We start from the raw sequence: 22,744 nt of genomic DNA, 5'->3' as shown, positions 1-22,744 counted from the left end.
TACGCGCATGATACATTAACGCAGATATGATACATTCGGAATCAGAAAACGCATCCTGCTGGTAGCAGAGGCTCCTCATAATTATGAGTGAGTGAGTGAGTGTGGTTTTACGCCGCTTTTAGCAATATTCCAGCAATATCACGGCGGGGGACACCAGAAATGGGCTTCACACTTTGTGGGAGAATCGAACCCAGGTATTCGGCGTGACGGGCGAACGCCTTAACCACTAGGCTACCCCACCGCCCCCTCATGATTATGAACGGCCTCGTCATACCGAAAGACGGTACTTGTTGGTACCTGCCTGGCATTAATGGGTACAACATTAATGGGTACAACACGGACTGGTCGGAGTGGGGTATTCATGCTCAACTGCGGCATGGTATCTCAGTGAGCTAGCACTATAAAACCAGCTTAAGTCTGGGCTAGTACAAGCAGCCACACATACACACAAATGCACGTCGTCATATGAACGAAATATTCTTAAGTACGACGTTAAACCCATTTCACCTCACCTCACCTCATGATTATGGAAATCGTTGCGTCACTAATAATGTTTTGTAGTTTTCATCGAAAGGGTTGTCTTCGGATCAAGCTTTGCTTGATGTATGTTGGGGATACTAGCACACCGTGTGATGTATGTATGCGATATGATGTGACTATCCATTTCACGGTGTAACATCAGTAAACAAGTGTTTCATTTCATGGCAGATTGTGTTGCTGTTTGTCTGACACTTCATGTGAAGCATGTATGTGAATATATATTGTGTGACTATCCATGTCCTTGTTTGACATCAGTAACAAAATGTGTTTGCGTGGATACTTCTGCACATACACATTGTCACTACAGTCAAGTAAATTTGTAGTGAGTGAGTGAGTGAGTGAGTGAGTATGGCTTTACGCCACGTTTAGCAATATCAAAATGGTCTTCACACATTGAGGGGAATCGAACCCGGGTCTTCGGCGTGACGAGCCAACGCTTTTAACCAACGCTACCCTACCTCCCCACGTTTGTAACGAACGGGCTTATAACCAATTGTTTTTGAATCGGTCACTTGCTGTATATTGTAGTAGAGGATGGGGACGCTTAGGTAGCCTTGTGGTTAAAACGTTCGCTCGTCACGCCTTTCGAAGACCAGGGTTCGATTCCCACATGGGTGCAAAGTGGGAAACATTTCCTGGGATATCGCTAAGTGCGGAGCAAAACCTTATTAACTCACTCACTGAGAATGGTGACAACGGCAACGGGCGATGAGTGAGAAGCATCCACACCTGATAAACCTTCTTTTCCAAAGCGTTAAAAGGGTGGCTCCAAGCAACTGTGTTCAAGTCATTCTAACAACACTTTGCTGGTCTGCAGATCAGTAAACAGTTAATGATTACCCTTACTGAACAGATACAATGTCTGTGTTTACACGGGCCACTCTTTATACGTCTAGACTGCCGGTGGATAATAGACCCTGACGGTGGTTCCGCGTACCCGTTCAGCTAAAGATCAATCTACCCGATCCACAAAACGGTAGTAGCGTTACGACATTCGTAAGGGTTAGATAGACTATAGAGTTACGACAGGTCGTAACGTTACGAACGCTTTGTGGATCCGGACCTAGCATCCCAAACACAGTTACAACTGATTAACACCAAACTACACTACTCTCCCATTCAACACAAATTATCACCAACACATTAAGACCACCTTTCAACGAACACGGCGCCATACAGTTCAAGAAGTACCCGCCAATAGACAATCCGCCATTGTACGAAACGATGCCTATTAGATACTTGACTTTCCAACTTGAAATGAAAGAGGTTGGTCCGTGTGTTTTACGTCCATCAGATATAACATCAGCACGTATAGACCTACATGTACAGGGAACTCCCACGTGGTCTGAGGGCAGGCCGTAAGTACCGTCTTTGATGTAGTCTAAATATTATTGATGGACGGGTAGCGATTACTCTGTAGTTTTACATTGTGTTTATAAGTTTTGATTACGCTATGTGCCCGAGACCCATAACGAACTTCAAATAATATGTAATCTACATCTGAGCTTGGTGGTCCCGCTAGAATATCGCTCAGGGCGTTATAGCCGTTATAGCCGTTATCACTTCATTCTAGTCTGGCTACTGGACCCCCGAGAATATATTAAACATGGATTCATCTCAACCTAGAATCATGTTATAAGTTTGGATTGTCTGAAATTAATCATAATTCTAGTTCTTTTGTATTTTAGTTTGCATTTTTTATCTGCATTTAAAAAAATGATAACTATATTTTAATTGCTTGTATGGGAGACTTCATGCTCTCTAGCGAAGCTAGTGGTCGTCCTGTATTTGCAGCAATGGAGCGCTTTTCAGATTGGTTCTGGCTGTATTTGAGCTTCAGTGAATTTAGCATTGGCAGATACCTGTTCAGCCATCGTATCTCAGCTGCATGGATCGACCGCCCCCATATAGCTGGAATATTGCTGAGTGCGGCGTAAAACTAAACTCACTCACTCAGAGACCTGTATTTCGAATCTGTTTTAGTCGATAGTCAGTGTGCAACTGTTATATATTTAACACAGAACGTAAGCATAGAGTGAGAGTATTAAGGTCATAACCAGTTGGACAAAAGACAAAATATACCCATGTTTGATAGAAGATAGAATGAAACAAACAACGAACGGTAACTCAATGGTAATGTATTTGATACCGGGGTGATAATTGTGTTTTAGACCTTATATTTGTGGCATGTATGACCTTATGTTTTGGAACTGAATGACAACTGTTTTCAGCTAAGAAACGTTATGATAACTTTTGTAATGTTTTTGTAATGTTTTTTTGCCAATGTTCAAGTGTCTACTTTCTTTATCCGGAAATTTAAGTGCGGACTTACACTAACCTTGGTACCAGATCAGGCAAAGGACGTAACGATTTAACAAAAAGCAAATACCATAAATAAATGTATTTCTATATATTTCTACAACATTTTACAATTTCTGATTTCTTAAAAAAGGAATCGAACCCAGGACTGTGACGGGACGAGAAAGACCTGCACATCTCGACTACCCCAACACATTGTACGGGACCTTACGTTTGCAGTATTGCGACAACTGTTTTCACGCCTTTGTGGCGAAATCCAAATATAGTACGTCATTACTTTCTTTTGCTAGGCAAAAAGATAACTCCCTATGTCGTCAATTACATACAAAGATAATTTACAAACCTAGACTTGCTACTTACAACTAATTTCAGGTTATCATTAACGTTGAACTAAGCAGCACACTCAATCCATACAAAAACACTTTTCATTGATAACGATCAAAACAGACTATTGGGCACTGACAAAGCTGCTTAATATTGTAAATGTGTAAAAACAATTGTTGGGACAATATACGTAAAATGTTCAAAAGTCCTTTTACAATCAGCAGGACATCATTTACTACATCTTCTTCAAAAGCTCCTTCATGTATTTTGCAAACAAACACAAAAAAACCTAGATGTTGATACACTTTGATGTAACATTAGTCAAGTATTTTTGCCTGAAACGTGCCGAGGATTGAAAACTGCTGCCATGTGCGTGCCGCTCTTCTCGACGCTGGAACAGATATTGCCAAGTTGGAATGAGTTTACGTTGAGAGGATTCAAAGACTGCAACATGGTGCACATTTTCTCCGTGTTTGTTGTCGTTACACCCGTAGCTTCACATCTGACGCACCACTTCCGGGATCTAGGCACCCAGCTTGCTGCTACAGGGGAGGGGCAGTTGCGATGGATCAGACATTCACAGGGCAGTGCGAGGGTGTTTACTTCAAGATTTACTATGTTATCTCTCGCCCAACAGAAGGTTGTTTTTTATATCAGAAGGAAGTGGCATTTCGCTGCATTTGGTTGATTATTTTTGTTAGGTGCTGTCACGTTGCAATATTTGTCTGGCACACAAATTAAACAAATAATTTCCACGGCAAGTTAGTTTTAGTGAATCGACATCAAAATAGTACCGGTACTGTAGTTCACCTTCATATATACTCAGCAGCAAAACAAAACGTCAGTATGAATTCAAAATTACATAGGCACTGTAATCAAATCATTACAGAAATGGACATAATAAGCGGATCAAAAACATTTGTGTATAATAACCTGACACATCAATGAATAACTCAGTACAATTTCAAGACATTACGTGAACGTTTGCAGTCCATTCATACTCTTGACTTCAGTATCTAGTGTGACCACCACGAGCGGCAATAACTGCAGCACAGAGTCTATGCATGGAGTGCACCAATCGATTGATGAAGGCCACTGGCACCTGGAACCACACTCTGAGAAAGGCCTGGCGCAATAAATCGGCTGTGTTCGGCCTTGGTATGACATTATTCAGTCTCCTCTGAATTTCATCCAAAAGATGTTCAATTGGGTTTAAATCAGAACTAAGTTCTCCATTGCCTGTATCGCCAGTTTTGGTGTTGTAGGGCAAGCTGTAGACGTTCACGCCGATGACGGGGGGTGAGGATAGGTCCACGGTAAGGGCTACGGCAATGGAGGTTCCCGCTGTTAAGACGTTGGCGTACTGTATCAGTACTGATTGGTCTTCCGTGTGTTTCCACTGTATGGCGTGCTATTTCGGATGCCTGCATGAAGGGATTGTGTAAGTGCTGTCGCACAACATGGCGGTCTTGTCGTCTTGTGGTCACCTTTGGTCTGCCAGTACTGGGGCGATCATTTGTGGTGTTGATGGCCCGGAAACGTTGCTGCAGCCTGTAGATGGTCCGAACGTTGACCTTGAAGTGATTGGCAACGGCTTGTGCAGTGTGGCCAGCTTCAAGTCTTCCTTGCGCCTGGTTCCTCTGAGCTGTTGTGAGTCGCGGCATCCTGCTGACGTTGTAATGTGAATGTTTCAACCAGGTTGTTTTGGGGTTTTTTTTGGGGTGGGTGGGTTGCATTTTATAGGGCTCGTCCCTGTGAACAGCACGTGCAGCATGAGTTGCATGAAAAACATGGAGAACACCGTACCATATCCGAGATCAGGTTGCGTTTTTGAGACCATTTCCTGGGTTCCATTCTGAGTTTGGGAAGGAAAATCTTTGCTCAGGTAAAGTTGGAGATGTTGTCAAAAATATACAATCAAAACATTAAATGAGTTTTCAGTTATCCGTTTCCGCGAAGGAAAATTCCAAACTGACGTTTCTTTTGCTGCTTAGTATATATTCAGACCCGTGAAGATATGGGTTAGAATTGATCTTCAGTAACCCATGCTTGACGTAAGAGGCGACTGACGGGATAGGGTGGTCAGGCTCGCTGACTTGGTTGACACATGTCATCGTATCATTATTGTGTAGGTCAATGCTCATGCTGTTGATCACTGGATTGTCTGGTCCAGACTCGATTATTTACAAACCACCGCCATATAGCTGGTATATTGCTGAGTGCGGCGTAAAACTAAACTCACTCACTGATATATATTCAACAGTTGGTTTTGAATGTCCGCCCTGACAGCGACTCTACAAAAATTGATGTTAGCATGCTTAATTATGTGAGTTAAATACTAGGTGATCCAGCACAAGGGGAAACATACACATACAAATCCAGCGGCTTCAGTCAAGCAGTGTCACAGGACAATGTGTGTATAAGGCGAAATATGCAGTTCATGAGAAGCAGGCTTTCACTCTTTGCAAGAAGACAGCGGAAATACGAGGTATATCCTGCAACACTTGTTGTCATTCGGTTTTGAATACACATGGCTTAACAAGGGCCATGATAGACTAAACTGTCAGCATGGTAGATATGGAAAGGTTGAAAAAGGGGCAATTTTGGAAGTGTTGGAAAAGTCCAACTAACAGATGTATATGTTACGACTTACTACTGTAATTACATTTTCAGAACATATATAGCCTTTTCAAGATTGGTGTCTTGGTTTATGTGACTTTCAGGAACAAGATGTTACACCGGTTGGAACAAAAAAGTCTCATTTTCATTTTTCTAATGGATTAGGAGAGTTTATTTTAAGAAGGATGATGATGTTTTAAGTGTATAATGTGGCTACGAACAGCCATATCGAACTTCGGCTGAAGATGCCCCGACAAAGCTTGGTACAACATAAGGTACAAAATCTCACCCACTATACTTCAACCCTCTAGCTAGCTAGCCGTTTAAGCTTTTCTAGATTTTTATGCCCTTAAAATCACAGATGGGTACCTGGCGCTTATATTATAATCCAGTTTGGTACCTTGAACAGACTTGGGTCTCTTTATAGTGAAAAACACTCACACACAGTTACAGCTCGATCCATCAAACCAGTTCCGAGATGTGAAAAATGCACAGAGTGTTTAGACAAAGACGCAGGGGATCTACGCTCGTAACAATAATGATTGATTACCATATACAAAGTTGTTTGTTGTGGGGATTTTTTTTTGTTTTGGAAATACCACTCTGCGGTTTTTTTCATCGCAAATTGAACTTTTGAACTGCTAATAAACCAGATGTCCAAAGTTGTGAATGAAGTTCAGCTAGTAGTTGATCTAGGACCAGGCAGACCATTAACTGTTCATTAAGCCTCAAACTGTCATGTGCGAGACATATTCATTAAAGTCTCATTATTTGGTGTTTTACCACACCTGGAGCGGTGGGGTAGCCTAGTGGTCTCAGCGTTCGCTCGTCACGCTGAAGACACTGGTTCGATTCCCCACATGGGTACAATGTGTAAAGCCCATTTCTGGTGACCCTGTCGTAATATTGCTGGAATATTGCTTAAAGCGGCGTAAAACCACATTCACTTTACCACACCTACGTGACCTGTCCTCCCCGGAATCCACAAAGGGCTACAGCACTGATAATAACTCATTAGTTCCCACTACGAGACCGATCATTTACTGATACTTAATCACGATTAGGGCCACACCTTTCAACCCGGCAGCCCCCATTGAGCATCATATCCTAATAGACGTTCAGAGGTTAACAGTACTGATGCAATAAAGGTAATTACTGGTGACATAATGCTTGAGCTAACAGCAAGGTGTCACGGTAATACTTCATTTGCAAATAATTTGCATAACTTAAGGAGCTGTTTGACGTATGATATTTTACGAGCACCGGAAATATATAAATCAAAAGTGAAATACATGAGGGCACAAATATCATAGTCAGCCTCCATGTCATACCACGTAACAGACAATAACATTTTCCAGTTTCAGTCCGGCAGAGATGTGATCGGTCTGTCGCCGACATATTGTCTGTAGCCGGGTGGCACCTCTAAGATTGAATCAAAGGTAACTGCAGATTGTCAGCTGTTTGTGGCGAGAGATCGATGTCACATAATGTCTTCTCCATATCATATCTGACACAGATACGTTGTGGTTGAATCTGGATGAGGAATAGCCCAGGTGGGACAACGGAAATGGGCTTTAAATGTGAACATCAAGCTCATGTGTTAAATCGAGCTCGGATCATTGACTGCCGAGATAAGATTATCCTTTTTATGTGACATTATAAAAATAAATTCTTGTATTGTCCGATTCCCTGCTTAGGTACAATGTGTGAGGCCCATTTCTGGCGTCCTAATATTGCTGGAATATTGCTTAAAGCAGCATATACCAACTGACTCAACTGTGTGATCTAATGCACAAGGCTGTTGTGGTTCTCCTTCGAGTGACAGCCATTATTTTATTCCAAGACTGCATTTTATGCGTTTAATTTACCATTTTGCATTTTATCCTATCTCCGGTTAAGACTGGTTAACCCAGGTTGAATCTATTCACCCGTTTGCCAGACATTTGGTAACCTCGGTTGACTCAGGTCTCTCAAATTGTAATAATCGAATAATGTTTCAATATAGGCACGAGTAAAGGTGCACATCCAGCACAGACCAAAACATGATGTTATTCGAATATTGAGTATCCTCCCGAAAATTTCAGATCGAAAACAGGACTATATATTATAGCCTAAATCAGAAGCCTAAAGGGCCTTGATCTACAAACGAGAAAGGGGCTAATGACCCCTGTTGCGAAATGGGACCTTCGAGGTTTACGTTTCATCTAAGTGTGCTCATTCAACAGATGTGATGCTCGAGCCCCACGTGCTTCCCGTGCGAGACGACATCTGCACGAGGTGTCTCGAGTTCGAATGTCTGCTGAACCAATAACAGTGACACTTGTGTTTAAACTTCAAAGAATCCATGCCGCCTCGTGCCCATTACATGTTGGATGTGTTTAGTCTCGTAATCTTTGCAGCACAGTTGTCATATTCTTCAAGGGTTGCGTTTCAAATGAATCTAAAATAATGAGATTGAGGTTATTTTCCGGATGATGGAATTTTGTCATAAATTTTAAAAAGATATTTACATTGTCACCGTGCAAGGTTGTAGATTATGTAAAATTGACATGCAATGCTGAAAATACATTGACCTGAACAAAGTGCCATCTTGAAGGCGATAAACGTTATGGCCGCTGCCGAACGGAAAATTGGAAGAAGGCAAATTTTAAATACATAAACTTCCACCCCAACACCAAAACGTAGAAAGCCGAAGACAGAAAAAAGACATGAAAACCAAAACGAAAGAAAAAAACAAACTCGGCACCAAAAAAACAAGAAACTAAAATAGAAAAAATACTAGGACAAGAAAACACACCCAAAACCAGCCCAGAAATACAGGATGAAAACTAACTACAGCAACTAGCTTATTCTTAAACACATATAGGCGTGTCCATGTAATTTGATATAGATTCTTAGATTGAAAACATCTGCTAAATACATCCAGAACTATGTCAGCGAATACTACACTTGAGCTGCCTCACATCTTTTCTTACTTCTTATGATCCAATAAGATGAATAACCTACTTATTAATGATGATTGACATACAGACTATCGACTAGTGTCTGCAATGAACACGTTTTACTGAAAAATAGTTCGTAATTTAGTAACACAATAAAATGTAATAAACAGGAGCCAAGAGGCTGCAGCAATGTATACTTGCCAAATATAGACTAGCACGATCTTTCTTCGATATAATATTTTATTTGTTTCAGGGTCAGTATGAGAGACTAGACACCACGTTAATCTGGTATACGAGAGACTAGACACCACGTTAATCTGGTCTATGAGAGACTAGACACCACGTCTACGAGAGACTAGACACCACGTTAATCTAGTCTATGAGAGACTAGACACCACGTTAATCTGGTCTACGAGAGACTAGACACCACGTTAATCTGGTCTACGAGAGACTAGACACCACGTTAATCTGGTCTACGAGAGACTAGACACCACGTTAATCTGGTATACGAGAGACTAGACACCACATAAATCTGGTCTATGAGAGACTAGACACCACGTTAATCTAGTCTATGAGAGACTAGACACCACGTTAATCTAGTCTATGAGAGACTAGACACCACGTCTACGAGAGACTAGACACCACGTTAATCTGGTCTATGAAAGGTTACTCAAACTGTCAAACTGAAGCAGTTTTATTAGAAGTTCCAAGACAGTTTACTTTGATTTTGTTTCATGAAGGTCTATTTGTTTATAGCTAGCCTAGTTTTGTCCTCAGAATGATCGTCTTTGTAACCCTTGGTGTACATGTCTGTAGCGTGTAATGCTGTAAAACATCCATCAGTACACTTGTCCCAGGTGCGCTGAGGGATACACTTGTAATACACTTGTACAAAACCCGTCTCAATATATTGTACACAGTTACGTTGAACATTATTTGAGATGAAGACTGACATCGCCATAGAGGCTTTCGAAGTGAGCAAGATTTGATTTACACCGTATGCCTGTGTGTGTGCGTGCGTGCGTGCGTGCGTAAATATCGAACTGTACACTTTGGCTATAAAAAGAGGACATGATGATATTCCCTACAATGATACAGGCGCTTGGTCGTGTTTTGGAAATTGAAATCCCATCCACCTCAAAACCGCGCTTGGCACGGAGAAAGCTCGTGCCATACGAAACGAACATACGCTCCACGGGAGTTTCGCAAAACTATCAGTGTAAATATGTTCTTTAGTTACACTGACAGAGGCTGGGTTATAACTTGCAGCATCGAATTTGCTGAAAACAAACAAAGTCGACCAACAAATCGTCACATACATTTGACACGAACTGCCCTTCCAGCACCAGACATCCTGAGATCGCGTGTTCTGGCAGCTGTGGTGCCAGATGTAGATGGGTTCAGTTTAGACACCGCTGTGCGTATCTCTGCCGGAACAGTTCTTACACATCATACTCAAGTGTGAAAAGGTGGCACATATCTTTCTGTGCCTTGTGTTGGTTTTGAGAGTGACGGCAAAGATGAGACTTCGATAGTTGAATGAATGATGCCATGATAAGTCTTAATTACACAGAACGTCAACTATCTTTCAGCACTTCTCATTTAGCGTCGAGGTGTTTGTGTGTGTCTATAAATACTTGGAAACCCTACAGTTCTATAGACTAGCCTTTAAAGGACAAGTATACAGAAAATATTGATTGCGATCTTGTATCGAATATCAATTTTCCCCTGATACATGCAGTCAATTTCCTACATTTTTTACAAAAAGGAATCATGACCTTTGGTATAAGTACTTCAATGTCCATGTGAAAGTTCAGAAGCAAAACGTTTCCTAATGGGCTTCAAGTACAAACCGATTTGAGGGAATGACTAGACTGACGCTTAGTCTCTTCATATATAAAAGTTTGATAATAACTGACTGACTGACTGAGTTTGGTTTTACCCCGCTTTTAGCTATATTCCAGCAACATCACACATTGTGCCCATGTGGGGATTCGAACCCGGGACTTCGGCTTGACGAGCCAACGCTTTAACCATTAGGCTACCCCATCGCCCCTTGATAATAACAAATAGATCCATTTGAACTGAAAAGGAGACCCATAGACTAACAACTAGTCTCTGAAATAAAACATATTTTACAGAAAAAAACTCAAAATAAAAAAATATATATATATAATGAAAAGGAGCCCAGAGACTTTCTTCATTTTTAGTCTGAAGCTGTGGAAATCTAGACTTGCCACATTTTCTAGACTTGCGTGGGCTTTCTTGGATATATGTGCTTCAGGGTCTGTATGACAGACTAGGAGCCCCAGTGAGTTGGGAGATTCAGAACCTGAGGAAATCTAGACTTGCTTCATTTAGCATTGCAGGAAGGGCTAGGCAGTAGGGGAAATAATGTAGTTCAGGGACTGTGAGACAGACTAGGGAATGACCGATAGCATCCAGTGTTCAGTGACAGAACATCTTGTGATGCTTATCAGCGATGCATCCGTCTTTACGGGGATTTTTGATTTTGTACGATTATCTTGCTGACATAGTGAACACGTGTAGCTGGAAATTACAGTCTTTAGTCTGTCTCATAGTCCCTGAACCACATTATTTTCACTTCCGTCAAGTCCTTCCTACAGTGCTAAAGCCCTAAATGAAGCAAGTGCAGATTTCTTAGGTTCAGGTCTGAATCTCCAATCTCAGTGGGGTCCTTTTAAATTTAATTTTTGTTGTTGTTGCTATCAAAATATAAACATTCACAGACTAAGCGTTAGTCTACCAAGTCTCCAACAAACAGATCCAGCACTGTTTGCTTTCAAAGGCTTCCCTATGATCTGTCTCTGTGAAAATGGACCAAGTTAGTGTTGGTGAATCGACCCAAATGGCAGTCTAAGGAACTATCAATACTTACAATACTTTTAGGAGTTTATTTATAGCTCTTTTTATTACTTACATCCTGTTTGGGTACCGTAAAGCACCAGCTGCTATCGGAGATTACAAATTACATCAAAAGGTTGCTGTTATGGATTAATCCCCTGAGTAATCTGGTATAATCTATGTAGTTTCTAACTCATAGCACAAGTTGGACTTATGAAACCGGCAAAAAGACCATTATCGAGACCTAGGTAGAAATGAACAGACTAGTCGCTGCGCCAATCGTTGAATTAGAATAACTCCATATATATCTATATATGTTCAATATAATTGTCCGCAAAAAACACGAAATCGGTACTCACAGTACATTCACGTGAGTGAATCACCAATATCAAAGGTGTATGAGAAAATCCAATCTGAGCCTATCAAACAAGTGGTTAATAACATCAGCAACTATTCATGTTGTCGGTAAATGCCACGGAATCAGCTAGGTGATATGACGACGATGTTGTTGTAGCGGTACATGTAGCAGTATCATTACTAGTATCATGGGTCTTCCAAAAGAACCGGTTTCTACAAAGTTCATAACATCTACAAAGCCCACTTAAGTTAATGTTGTTTTATGCCGCAGTAAGTCACATGACAGGTGGTGGTGTGTACCATTATCGTGCTTGCACCCAGAAAGGCATTGATTGATAGTATAAGGAATAACGTCAGATTACAAATATCGGTAAATTCACACATTGTAACCATTCAATCGTCACTCCTGTTGTGAGAGACACGAAAAGGATACATGAGTTGCGCCCCTTTGATGTGACAGGATACAGTGGTTATGACCTGGGATCCGGGAGTTGACCTGCTTATGACTTTCTGGTCCGGAGTATGGTATATCTGTGATCGTTTGTGTCACCATAATTATCGATAACGTGACCTCCTATATCAAGTTGGCACTGAAGTATCGTTTTAAGCTGCGTTTAGCCCAAGGTACTCATCCGTGTCGGGTTTCATACATTACAGCTCACTGCTGACTTCCGAGTGATGTTCATAAAATGCAGTTTCAACCCGGACTCGTCCGAGCACGCCGGTGCTGAACATTGTTCATTCAGTAGCCCATGTTTTACCGTTTCCTCTCTCTTAGAGACCATATGGCATCTGCTCTCTCCATGAAACTGCATTGCAGGCGTTCGTACTTCGTAGCCCTTGTAGTGTACTATCAACCAACACGCAGCTTTACCTAAATAGTTGTCAAAAACTAAGCTACCTGGAAAATATGCTAAAACATCCAGTTGTTCTTACGTAGCGATGTTGTCACAACCGTCTTTAGTTTTATTGATACTTCTTTCCGCTACGCCACGCTGTTTCATCTTTTTTCACGTCGACAGTATCTTCGGCGCATGTCCTGCCATACCGGAAGTGCTAAGCAACCGTGGCCTGATTCCGAGACATGCTGGAAGATATGATATCAGCATCTTTGTCCTGTTTATCGAAATGATATGAGCGGTTTGGCAGCGACACAAATATTTAGGGAGTTGCCAAGACAGTCTGTGCACATTATCATATTATGCAACAATTTCCCGACACTACGGGGTATGAACTTTGTAAGTAAACATCTACATTCTCTGTAAACAACAGTATCGTGTTGCAGAGCACGAAGACATGGTGATCGTCACATGTGCGACTGTTTCTCTTAATGACTGCACAAACTGATTATTTTTGTTATCTTATTTATTCCGCATGCTTTCGGTGGCGTTTCCTTGACACAGGTTTCTCATTTCTACATTAAGTGCGCCTCAGATGCTAAAAAACAGAAATTGCTGACTCGAAAACAAGAATACGTTGTCATTTTTGTCCTTGTGCGTATATTTGTTGTTAAACGCACGCTCAGCAGAAATTGTCAGAACTAAGTAAATAATCGAGGCTGGAACAATCCAGTGATCGACATAATGAGCATTGATCTACGCCAATGGGAGTTTTGTTATAGTAATTGATAGTAATTTACTTCTTGAAATGATTGAAATATTAACGTTTCAGTTAACGTAAACATATAACAGAGAGTAAAAACAAGCTTATATTACATTGGTTTCTTTAAAAGATTAGGAACTTTATTGTTAAGTAACTTTTTTTTATTTATCCCCTGATTGCTGAATTAAATATTCGAGAATTAAACTTGACATAGCTTAAATTTACCTCAACCAAACTGTCAGCGAATTTATATGAAAAACAGACGATTATTTTAATGCTGACCGAGTGAGTGAATTTGGACTTTCATCTTCAGCAACGTCCAAACCAAACTGCAGCCTGGAAAATCAAGAACTGTCTTCACACACGGTACAGAATAACGTTAAGGGGAAGTCTTACCCAATTTGGCGTCAGCACTAAATACAGGGCTTATGCTTTAAACCTCATTACGACTGAGTCCGTGACATTCAAACTTTGCTTTAAACTTTACTTCAAAAGAAGAAAACTGTAACACAGGACCATAAAATATTGTACGGGATGATATTTGATACCTTCTACGTTTTAAGCTTGTCTCTGACGTTTTTGACACATGTTTAACTTGAAACAAAACAAAATTTAGGTTTTCAGTCTTTGTATGTTTATGAAAACAGGTTAAAATATCTCCGATGCGATCTTAAAAGACGGACCCTCTTTTAATGCGCTAACCAATCCGGAACTTGTCTACATCCGTACATATTCCCAAAACCAGCAAAGCAATCTTTTGAGGTATCACAAACCTTACGCTTAAACATGTGGTTATATTTTCCGTGAAAGATCACACGTACTTGTCATTTTTTTCAAAGAGAGAGAGAATGTTCTTTTAAAAGCAGGAGACTGCAATATTCCTGGTATGTGACGGCGTCTTATACTGAATTGAGATTGGACAAGACAAACCTGTGGTTGATAGCACGAGCAACGGTCAGGTACGATGACACGTGACCATTCATGTCTCCCATTAACCTAATACATATAGTCATTAGTCGACTATTGCCGTCGAGTGAGTGAGTTTACTTTTATGCCGCTTTTAGCATTATTTCAACAATACCACGGCGGGGAACACCAGAACTGGGCTTCATTGTACCCATGTAGGGAATCAAACCTGGGTCTTCGAGCGAACGCATTAACCACTAAGCTACCCCACCGCCCCGTCGTCAACACGTGTAACACACTGGTTGTTAGATATACTATCAGGTTTACACTACCAAGGCAGTGACACCATAGAACGCACAGTGGAGGTTAATAAGCGCATAGTTTGACGTCATCAGTGTTGTCTTAACAACAGAAACAACAAAAAGGACCGTGCGTGTTGTTCAAAATGCGATTTTCTCTCCAGGAACAATATTCTGTTGTCAGCTGATCCACTGTGAAGTTGCGTGGCTATATTGGGAACACTTATTATAAATCATCTCTTGTTTATTTTCACTAAAACTGATCAGTGTTCCAACAGAACCTCTTAAACAATGTTAAACTGACGGCGTTCTTTCATCCTCTGGAAGTACGTACACCGTCGGTATGTTCCCAGTGAGATTATTAGCCCTACATTTACTCCTCCAGTAACAGGGAGTCGTACAGTATAATACAGTTTCATCACGGAGTACGGAATATTGACGATGTTTTGAGATGATAAAGACAAACGACCTTGATTAATCATTTCGAGGATAAGACAAGAAAGGTTTCGGTTTCACTCAAGCGAACACGCACGTGTCGTAATAAACCAGATAATGTTCTTGTTACGGAGTTAACACAATCGCTTCGCATTTCGGGTTTCATGATTGTGTTAATGTGTTTACTGTTTTAAACCGCAGTCAGCAATATTCCAGCTAAATGGCCGGGCAAAAAGAAAGAATACACTTTTGACGGTGGATAAACATGAAAGAAATCAGAAAAGGTTATTCGATGGTGATGTGTTTGAAACGTGCATCATAGTTATGTTTTGGACTGTCTCGGCGACTGTTTACAGTCTTGTAACTTCTGATAACGTTTAAGCCATGTCCAACTTTTAGGCGTACACTTTCTTTTGGTCGGTAGTGTAAATAATTAGGTGCTCAAATAAACTACCAGTGGCTATAACTATATAGTTTGTCATAGTGAGTGATGTTTACGCCGCTCTTAGCAATATTCCAACAATAACTCGGGGGACACCAGAGATGGGCTTCATGTACCCATGGGGAATCGAACCCGGGCTTTCGGCGTGACGAGCGAACGTTTTAACCACTAGGCTACAAACCGCGTTTATCATAGACTTAGGTGCTCAAATAAGCTACCAATGAGCTATAACTTTATAGTTTTTCATATACACATGTACTTAGTCAAATGAGCTACCAATTAACTATCGTAACGATCATATAGTTTATCATAGAGTTAGGAAACATGATAGTGCTATGACCGCTCCGTTGATCGGGCCCCTTTACCGTATATGTATTTATGAAAACAAAACCAAGTCCATCCAGATCTATCCCACATCAGGAACATATATACAGGACAAATGTTTTGAGTAAACAAATATTTCATACACCGTATGTTAGTGTACGGTGTTCACAGAAGGTTTCGCTTCTTGTTCAAAGAAACAGTGGTTTACAAAATTACAAGTAAGTAAATAATAATGTACCACGAATTTCCATTCCTGAATCCTTAACGTTTAGTCAAAACACGTGCCCACCCAAATATTGACACTAAATGGTTTGGTAATGTGAATAATTGCATTGTTTTCCATGAGGAGTTTCCACACGTGTACCATATTGAGACCACGGCATTCTGGGATTGGATTACAGCACGCGTCTTGCAGCAATACATTCATAGACACGTGCGAGTTGGCATGGTAGATTGGACGTGGTTGTTGGAAATAAGTTGTTAGGAAATGTACAGACTATGTTATATAAGCAAACGACTAACATCACGTCTTTTCGTAATTACTGCCTGAAAACGTGGGTTTACATTTTCCTCTTTGGATGTTGATGAGAAATTACCCATACTTTATCCATTCACGCACGTGTAAAACACAGCCGCTATTGCGCTGCATTCATTTTCTAGTTGAGGTAAGTAGAAATTATCTGGGCTAGTTCTCAATGAAACACATGGTGATTAGAACACTTTCGGGGAGTTTGAAATAATTTCGTTGTAGGGAACATTCTATTTACTACGGGACCAGGAATACTAAGGTTGAAGGATAGTCATCGATCGGTATATTAGACTTGGTTCAAATAGAGGCTGATGTGTGAATGAGTTTAGTTTTACGCCGCACTATATGCTAATGACGTCAATCACTGGATCGTCCGGCCAAGACTCGAGTAATTAGACACCATAACGCTGGAATGTTGCTGAATGTGGCGTACAGCAAACAAATGATTCAAATATGAAAATGCATGCATGCACGTACACACACACACACACACACTGTTGAGGAGGTTGAATGTAGAACTACATTTTTTTTTCTCTTTCGCACCATTCATCGTCCTGCGTGAAATGTCATGAAATATGTCGAAATGATTTCAAACACTTACCTAATTCCTCATACGCTGTGTTTTCTAATCCAACTTCAGGTACAATGAGCAATGCGATCTCCTTCCCTCCCCCGAGGGGTCAGAATGATGTGGTTAGCATTCTGGGCCCCACCCTGCGGCACACCCATACACAACACCACGACACACAGCACATATTTCCATAATCCTAAACTCGCGGGGCGGGGATCTCTCCTGTTGTGTACATGTACATCCAAACCATCACCCTGGGGGTTTGCCTGTGGATGGGGACTGTTTGTATCCACCCTGAACACCATCTTGAAATATTTCCCTGGGGTAGATCACGCTTTTTCCGGGTACTCCGAGCCCCTTCTTGCATACCCCTCACAGTTCAGCCGGGGTGGGTCTGTGTCCCTACCCTTCAGAGAGAGAGAAGGGTGTGGCGTTCATTTGTCAACTCCCGTGGCATTCTGTCATAAGAGATGAAACGTATGTCAAGTATTCAAGTATTTACACATTAATTTGTCGCCATGATCAACATACCACCCCGACTTTTCCCCTCCCTGCTTATCTGCCGGCCGAGAGACAGACTGCCGTACCGTCGTGAAAACCACTCGCCAGAAAAGTACTACGAAGGGCACAGTTCATATCCAACTGGGGTTGATGGCGTATGAATGAATTCGCTGTCAGATTCTAACGAGAAAACATCAACTCTGGGAACACACAGAAATACAGGGGTATATATTTCCTTAAATTAGGGTATCTGGTTTGGTTAGAATAGATCCAAAAGTTAGTTATATGAGTTCCCGTTGCCCTTTCTTCAATAACCAAGTACTTATTAGTTTCGTTCAGTGAATCATGTGCTATCAACTACTGTCGTACACCGACACTGAGGCATCTCTGCACTTAATTTAGTCAGAGTCAGACTATAAAATTACGAAATCACAATAGAGACATTGTTAAACTGACACAGTTAACGTTGATGTAAGATTTCAGACTGTATTTTAGTTTATGTCAACAGTTATTGCTGTGTTTTCAGACAACCAGCTGGAATATTGCCGACTGTGGCACTTACTTGATATATGAGCGTTGACGGTATGTCAGTCTACAGGGTATAGGTTCAGTGATGTAAACAGCGAGCGAGGATAGTTTTACGCCGCCTTCAGCAATATTACACCGGAGGACACCAGAAATTGTAATCATGCAGGGATTCGAAGCTGGGTTCATGCACTAGGCTACCCCACCGTCCCAGTGATGAGATAGGTATGCAGTAATATGGCACCGGTAAAACTCTCGGAATTCCAGGGGCGGATACAGCTTTTGGAGAAGGTGTGTGTGTGTGTCCCACCCCTTGGGGTGGGGTTCACGGGGTTACCAGGACAAAGGAGGTGCACACTCCATACACCCTCAGACTGATCCGCCTATGACATTTTCATGGTTTACGAATGAGGCGTGCCACGTGCAACCAGAGTCCTGACCCCATATACCGCTTGTTACTCAAGACTGTTCCGGTCATGACGACAAATACACCATGTGCTTTGTCCATCATATTATTTGTTGGATGCGTGTGGTGGTAAATGCTAACTGAGTTGAACCTGGAGGAGTGAGTGAGTGAGTGTGGTTTTACGCCACCTTTAGCAATATTCCAGCAATATCACGGCGGGGGACACCAGAAATGGGCTTCACACATTGTACCCATGTGGGGAATCGAAGCGAGCCAACACTTTAACCACTAGGCTACCCCACCGCCCCCGAAACTGGAGGAAGTGTTATTTATAAAGTGAGCACAGTGGCTTGGGTCCTGATCCATCAAAGATGGACATTCGGGTAAATAAAAATACACTGGAACCATATGTTTTTCTCAAAGTTGCTTTTCGCTCCTGTCGGTCGAACCCGAATCTGAAAGATGTGTGTCCTATATAGGAAAAATGGATCGGTTCATGGACTTTTTATGGGTAGACACCTTAGGTCCTAACACCGTTATCAAGTGAGTGATACACATGATGTTGTGTAGCCTAACTGAGTCAGTATCTACACCGAAACGTCGCATCTCTTGTAATAAAGAAGTTGTCTGTCCATAAAAAGTGTCCCTTTACATCATACCAGCTTCTAAATGCCACTTAAATAAGCGTGACGATCTGACGCTTCAATTACTGCCCTTCCCTTCTACCGCCTTGGCGCGTAAACCCTTTAGCCAGCAAACCGTGACAACATCAAAACTAACATCAACTCAGCACTGGCCGTATGAGTATTCGTTTGAAGTCTCTGTGAAATCAGTTTTTACCATGAGTAATGAAGCTTGTCTAATATATGTTCGTCAACGACATAATCACAATCGATTGTCAGAGGGCAGAGGGGTAGCCTGGTGGTTAAGGCGTTCGCTCGTCACGCTGAAGACCCGGGTTCGACTCCCCGCATGGTACAATGTGTGAAGCCCATTTCTGGTGTCCCCCGCCGTGATATTGCTGGAATGTTGCTAAAAGCGGCATAAAACTAACTCACTCGATTGTCAGCTGAAACAGATTCCACTGGGCGTACGACCAAGAGGTGAAATTCTATGAACATGTCACTGAAAATCAGTGATGGCATTGAGTGTTTGCTTTAAGGTTTCCCCTATTGGTAATAATCTCAGTCGAGAATTAAAGTTTAAACGTATGTCTGTAAACTCACGGGCGAAAGAAACGTCACCAAAATGATTTTTTTTATCTTTTATCGTACACTAAGTGATTATTCATATCTGTAGTTCACACTTTCATCATTCAGAATGTTGTAAATTCATTCATTTTCCACATATGATTGTTATATTTCCAAAATCTGAGTTTGTTGTTTTGTGACATGTTAAAAAGCGAGGTGACGTTTCTTTCGCCCGTGAGTTTATGTTAAACATGACACCAAATTACCCATAAATTCGTACACTCGACTTTTACTAAAATCGAGTCCCTGCAAAAAGAAGAAACCAGCTGTTACATACTATTACTCTAAGTCGGGTGGGACTCTCCATGCCCACTCGAGTAGGAGATAAAATTAAAGTTCCCCTGGGTGGCATACGTCGCCTGCAGCAGGCCCAGAGTTAATACAGTTGTCTGCTACATGTAGGTCTTGGGTTTCCGGGGCGACCTGTATCTGACATATACATTACACCCATCACAAAACGAGTCTCCTTGCATATTTTGTCTACCTGGTCGAAGGTGGTAGAGTATAATTACATCATCATTCGTGTTGTATTGAATGAGTGCAGCAGCTTAGACGAGCACCAGTCAGTCATGCTAATCCTTTATGTCGATTTTTTAGTGTGTACGATGTGTGACGTACGTGAATGAACGAAAACATTACACGCGGAGACTGTTGTTGAAGAAAGGTTTTCATTTCATTATGGAAGAATAGTTTCTGGTACAACAGCGATCTTTCGTTCTAGTAGGAATACGAAACTGCTAGTACAGAACGACACCACAAGGTGTAAGCACGCATGGTATCCGCACTGTTAACGGTATATCCCGGAAGAGAGAATTAAAACAAAGCTGACCACATACATGTACGTCGCGATAATGTTGTGTTTAGTTTTATGCTGCACTCGGCAATAGTCCAGCTATATGGCGGCAGTCTGTTAATATTCAAGTCTCGACCAGAAAATCCAGTGATAAACAGCATGAGCATCGATCTACACAATTGGGATACGATTCGGATCTTTACGGGTGGTCGAGCCCTCAAATTGACCCCCAGGCAAGAGGCGACTAACGGGATTGGGTTGTCAGTCTCGCTGACTTGGTTGACCCATGTCATCGTATCCCAATTGCGTAGATCGATGCCCCTGGTACTGATCACTGGATTGTCTGGTTCAGACTCGATTATTTACACACCGCCTCCATGTAGCTGGAATATTGTTGAGTGCGGCGTAAAACTAAACTCACTCACTGTACAAGGTCCGTCTTCTATAAACGCTTAACATCAGCTCCTGGTGGGTTTTCTGTCAACTGTTAGTGCATGTACCATAACGACTGGAGGTAATGCTTTATGACTGAGGTATAACACCCTGGTTGTTGTATTATATCCTGGCCCGTATTCCCACCTGTATACATACTCAGTATGCAAATTGTTAATACTCAGCTTGGTGTAACATGGATTAATACAAGTATCCCTATCAAAAATCGAGTAGTATATCGTAATGAACACATAACTCCAAGATAACTCCAGCCCATGATTATATGCCATCAATTAGTTTCTGTTTAAGTTTCAAATTTAAAGGACTGTAATCCTACCAACGTTTCTGCAGGCCATTAATTAACACGGACAATTAGAAACTAATCACTTTAATGTAATGATTTACAGCATACCTCACTTTTCCCCTTTTACGTAACGAGGTATATTATCACGGTATTTAATCACAGTGCGCAGTCGTTTCCCGTTCTGACTACTTCAAGCAGGTGCTCCTTGTGTAGATTGTTAACTTTAAGCACATTTTAACAGACCGGGCGGTTGCCGCACACTTAACAATATTTAGTTACTTCACAAGCGACAAGAAATGTTAATTTAAAGAAATCGCTCCCTGCTTTAGCGCTAGAGGCAATACAAAACACATGGGCTTCTTGCAGCACACTAAGCTGTTAAGGAGTCTTGTCGTGCGACATTACAAGGAGCATGCCTTCATCCTTTAAATTTAATCTAAATTTAAATTTACCGGTATTGCCTCATTCTGCCTTTTCAATCAATATTTATAATACGTAAAACACTTTCAACAGCAATAGGCATAAAATATAAAAATCTGTAGCACATAATAACTGATAACTAGTACTGCTGTGAGCATTGAGATATTTCTGCATAGATACTGAAGATGAAAACTTATGAATGAGTGAATTGTAGTTTAAAGTCACATATGCAGTATTTCTGTCATACCGTCATTATAAAAAGTTTATATTAATAATGTACTATATTAGTACCTGTCAACAAAGGACAGAAAATATCTGGAAACTAGACAATTTGAAATATGAGTTGACTTGCCTTTGCTTGTGACAAAGGGGCGTTGGAGTAGCCTAGTGGTTAAAGCGTTGGCTCGTCACGCCGAAAACCCGGGTTCGATTCCCCACATGGGTACAATGTGTGACGCCCATTTCTGGTGTCCTCCGCCTCGATATTGGTGGAATATTGCTAAAAGCGGCGTAAAACCATACTTATTCACTGTTTGCGACAAAAATCGAGAAAATTCATCATCGAGCTTCCTTGAACTCGAACAATGCATGCATTTGGCCCGACTAACCAAACAAGTCTCAAGTTTTCTTTTGAACAAAACATGGCGGATCAGCAGCCATATTGAAAATCAATTCGAACAACTTGAACACATTGCTGTTAGGTTTCAGCTTCATTGGTACAGAGGTTTCAGAGGAGAAACACCCATAAGCTCACTTTCAGTCAGTTGCGCTGAGACAGGCACTTGCTCACTACCACTCATAGTGTTAAATATCACCAAGTGGCATGGGTGTTTTTTACGAATCCTGCAAAAATAGATTCCAGTTCGTGCGCTGAATACCATGCCGTCACATCTAATTTCTTCCATTTTGTTTACCTTACTCATGGTAATTCCTGGGAGGTTTTTCTTTCTTTCTTTTTTGTTTCAATAAATTGTCTTGCCATTTTTGTGGTAAAGCGCGTGCGTGCACGTGTGCACGCGAGTCAGGATGAGCTCGTGCA

At 41.4% G+C, this 22,744-nt stretch overlaps 1 protein-coding gene across 1 annotated transcript in view; it reads right to left on the bottom strand.

The window, feature by feature from the left end:
- Nucleotides 1–17,665, bottom strand: part of LOC124256236 — a 39,584-nt gene extending 21,919 nt beyond the window's left edge. The window contains exon 1 of the mRNA XM_046690209.1: nucleotides 17,105–17,665. The gene's annotated coding sequence lies outside the window, so the exon portion shown is untranslated. The remainder of the gene's footprint in view (nucleotides 1–17,104) is intronic.
- Between the last annotated feature and the right edge of the window lie 5,079 nt (nucleotides 17,666–22,744).

The sequence above is a fragment of the Haliotis rubra genome, unplaced genomic scaffold (assembly GCF_003918875.1).
Source record: "Haliotis rubra isolate DU_JTF1 unplaced genomic scaffold, ASM391887v1 Scf620, whole genome shotgun sequence".
Taxonomy (NCBI): Eukaryota; Metazoa; Mollusca; class Gastropoda; order Lepetellida; family Haliotidae; genus Haliotis; species Haliotis rubra.
This window is presented reverse-complemented; position numbering and strand designations above follow the sequence as displayed.